The sequence below is a fragment of the Gekko japonicus genome, unplaced genomic scaffold, assembly GCF_001447785.1.
Source record: "Gekko japonicus isolate JY-2015 unplaced genomic scaffold, Gekko_japonicus_V1.1 scaffold4420, whole genome shotgun sequence".
NCBI classification, from domain to species: Eukaryota; Metazoa; Chordata; class Lepidosauria; order Squamata; family Gekkonidae; genus Gekko; species Gekko japonicus.
In genome coordinates this window covers 59,187-63,497 of record NW_015168796.1, presented here as the reverse complement: position 1 = coordinate 63,497, position 4,311 = coordinate 59,187, and the positions used below count along the sequence as shown (strand labels likewise).

The window sequence follows — 4,311 nt, the reverse complement described above, 5'->3', positions numbered from 1 at the left end:
GCCTGACCACAGACTTGCATTTTATTTGCCATAACCTGTGTTCCGTTTTATCAGCCTCACTGTTAGTAGCTTTCCACTGCTTAAAGGAATTCTTTTTACCTTTTACAGCTTCCATTACTCTGTTTGTTAAGCTTCCCCAATGGTTTTGACCCTTTCTACCCCACATGTCCCCTCATATCAGAAGTTACCCCTTTTAAAGTTAAAAGTGGTTGTGTGAGTCTTTTTGGCCAATTCCCTATTTATACAAATGTTGAATTCAACAACATTATGATCACTGTTCCCAAGTGGTGCAATCACTTTTACATCTCTTACCAGGTCTTGAGTGTTACTTAGGACCAAATCAAGGATCGCCTCTCCCCTGGTAGGTTCTGTGACCATCTGCTCCATAGCACAGTCATTTAGAGTGTCTAGAAACTCAATCTCTTTTTCCCGGCTAGAACACATATTGACCCAATCAATGTGTGGGTAGTTAAAATCACCTATTATTACACAGTGTTTTTGTCTAGTTGCTATCTTTAAGGCATTCATCATTTTATAATCCTCCTCTATCTTTTGATCTGGTGGGCGATAACAAACTCCCAGTGTTAAGTTTCCTTTTGGCCCCCCTATTTCAACCCATAGAACTTCCAGAAGCGAATCCAATTCACTTAGCCTCTCAATCTTTCTAGACTTTATACCCTCTCTGACATACAGAGCCACCCCACCTCCAACCCTTCCCCCCCATCCTTCCGATATAATATATAACCGGGAATCACCGTGTCCCACTGATTTTCCTTATCCCACCAAGTTTCTGAAATACCCACAATGTCTATTTTTCCCTTCAACACCAAGCACTCCAACTCCCCCATTTTACCTCGGACACTTCTAGCATTTGTATAGAAACAGCTGTAACTCGCTCATAAAAGATATTGGTGCAACTTAACCATATATTTATTGTATTGCCTTTTGTATATTAAATGTTTAATATACATATATATATTCTGCATTGCTGTATAACTGCTGTGAAACTTGTATATTACTGTAAAACATCAATATATCAATAAAAAACACTTACGTTGGAGGAAGGGGAAAAAAAGCTCCACTGAGTGGCTGTTTTTCCCTTCAGGGGCTGGAGAGCCTTCTGTCCGTAACAAGAACCCATAAGGAGTTGGGATATTATCTCATTTCTCCCTCCTCCACTGTTTCCTCTTCTTTAAAAGCCTCCTTAGCCTCCCCATTTCATGCCTCCTTGTCTACTTCCCACTCAGCCACACACATTTCCAGTTTTCCCTCTTTCCATACCCATGGCAGCCTTGCCCTGAGAAAAGTCTGGTCGAGTTCTGCAGTGCTGGCCAATAGGCCAGGACAGGCTGCATGGTGGAAAACCCACAAAGACTGCCTCCATTCCTGAGGACTGGAAGGTAGCTAATGTCACTCCCATCTTTAAAAAGGGTTCCAGATGAGATCCGGGAAATTACAGGATAGTCAGTCTGACATCAGTACTGGGTAAATTGGTGGAAACTGTTATTAAGGAGGGGATTTAGTGGGCACATTGATGAACAAAAACTATTGAGGCAGACTCAGCATGGGTTCTGTAAGGGAAGATCTTGTCTCACTAACCTGTTAGTGTTCTTTGAGGGGGTGAACAAACATGTGGACAAAGGGGACCCAATAGATGTTGTCTACCTTACCATGCGCCAACCAATTTTCAAACATAAATTCATTGTGGTGGTATTTGTGTGGAGGGGGAGGTATTTGTGAATTTCCTGCATTGTGCAGGGGGTTGGACTGGATGACCTTGGATGTCCCTTCCAACTCTGTGATTCTAACTTAAGCAGGTCTCAGCTGCTCCACAAACTACTGTGCCAGGAACGACTATTTGAAGCAGGGGTTTGACCTCAGGCAAATCAATGATTAACCTGCTTTGAGCCCCCCACCCGTGCCTTTTCAACCACTGTCATCTGCAAAATGGGACAAGAGGCACGGCACATTTTTCAGCAAGGAAGGGATGTCCTGTTGGGGCCTCAATATGCCCCTTTTTCTTGCAGCTGAATTTAATGGTTGCTAGAAAATGTCGGTCACATCTCAAATCATAACATGTGAACATACGGAGCTGCCTTCTACTGAATCAGATCCTCTGTCCATCAAAGTCAGTTTTTTCTACATAGACTGGCAACAGCAGAGGTCTTTCACATGAGCTACATAACCAGTTCTTGTAACTGGAAATCCCAGGAATTGAACGTGGGACCCTAAGAACATAAGAGAAGCCAATCTTGGATCAGGCCAATGGCCCATCCAGTACAGCACTCTGTCACACAGTGGCCAAAAATACCAGGTGCCATCAGGAGGTCCAGCAGTGGGGCCAGGACACTAGAAGCCTTCTTTCTCAATCTGCTCTATCCCATGCGTAATCTTTTTAAAAAATCATCTTTATTGATTTTAATATAACGGAAAGCACATAAAGCAAAGATACAGCGTAATTCAGTGCCTCCAACTACAAAAACCTTTGATAAATGGAGAGATTCAAACCTACAGGGTTAGCCACTTAAGATAGAGAGGGCTGGGGGGGAGAATGTCAAGAGCTTGTAAGTAGGAGACATCAGGGTATGGGGTTGACACAAATTTGGAGGTATGTGTTGTATCTGAGTGTGAAATCTTGAATGAATCAGAAATTTTTGCCATAACAAGATGTTCCCACAGCTTGTCCTGCTAGGTTGCTATTGAAGGTGCTGTTGGGGATTTCCAGCTAGTGGCAATGGATAAGCGAGCTACTGCCAGAAGAGTTGAGAGAAGATCCCATTTTTGGTCCTGGATGGAGTCGTCCCAGTGGTTCAGCAGGAAGGATTCTGGCGTGAGAGGGATGTTTTGAGCTATGATGTTCTCGATCTGTTGTTTTACATCTGTCCAAAACTGTTGGATCTTGGGGCAGGTCCACCAGCAGTGCAGGTAAGCCCCTACTTGTCCGCACCCTTTCCAGCATATGGAAACTATATAGGCTACTAGTTCTGCTGAATTTGTGTATTTGCTGGGGGGTTAAGTACCATGTTGAGACATTCTTGAAGATCTGGAATTCTATGTTATATATCTTTGAGCTATTTGCTGGAGAGTTCCAGATGGTTTTCCAATCTGTCTCTTGCCAGTGCATGTCTAGCTTTTCCTCCCACTTTGTTTAGTGTCTCATTTTTGTGGGGGTGTCCGCAATGACTACCACTTTGTAAAGTTTAGACAGTAGACCTTTCGAGGATTTGAGACCCATGCATAATCTTATAAACCTCGATCATGTCACCCCCAGCCATCGTTTCTACAAGCTAAAGAGCCCCAAGTGTTTTTTTTAACCTTTCTTCATAGGGAAAGTGTTCCAACCCTTTTATCATTCTAGTTGCCCTTTTCTGCACTTTTTCTAATGCTATAATATCTTTTTTGAGGTGTGGTGACCAGAACGGTACACAGTAATCCAAATGAGGTCGCACCATTGATTTATACAGGGGCATTATGATATTGGCTGATTTGTTTTCAGTTCCCTTCCTAATAATCCCCAGCATAGCGTTGGCCTTTTTCATTGCAGTTGCACACCATCTAGACATTTCATTAAGTTATCTACTACGACTCCACGATCTCTCTCTTGGTCAGTCTCTGCCAGTTTGGACCCCATCAGTGTGTATTTATATTTAGGATTTTTGGCTCCAATGTGCATCACTTTGCACTTGGCCACATTGAACCCCATTTACCATGTTGACGCCCACTTGCCCATCCTCAACAGATCCCTTTGGAGTGCCTCACAATCCTCCCTGGTTCTCACCACCCTAAACAACTTAATGTCATCTGCAAATTTAGCCACTTCACTGCTTGCTCCCAACTCCAAGTAATTAATAAACAAGTTAAAAAGGATCGGACCGAGTACTGATCCCTGTGGTACCCCACTGCTTACCACCCTCCACTGAGAAAATTGCCCAATTATACTCACTCTGTTTCCTATTAATTAGCCAGTTTTTGATCCACAAAAGGACTTGTCCTTTTATCCCGTGACTATTGAGCTTACTTAAGAGCCTTTGATGAGGAACTTTATCAAAAGCTTTCTGGAAGTCAAGGTAAACCACATCTATTGGGTCCCCCTTGCCCACATGTTTGTTCATCTCCTCAAAGAACATTAACAGGTTAGTGAGACAAGATCTTCCCTTACAAAACCCATGCTGAGTCTGCCTCAATAGTTCTTGTTCATCAATGTGTTTACTTCCGGTCTGTGGCTTCAGCGATGGCGGAGGCTCTCCCCTGAAGCAGGGGAGGCATTCCGCGCTCTAGGGATGTTGGAGGAGTGCCACCTCAAGTGGCACC

The 4,311-nt window shown here is 43.5% G+C and overlaps 1 protein-coding gene across 1 annotated transcript in view; it reads left to right on the top strand.

Moving 5' to 3' along the window:
- Window positions 1–4,311, top strand: part of LOC107114261 (complement decay-accelerating factor-like) — a gene marked incomplete at its 3' end in the record, with an annotated part of 59,945 nt that overhangs the window by 11,158 nt on the left and 44,476 nt on the right. The window lies entirely within an intron of this gene.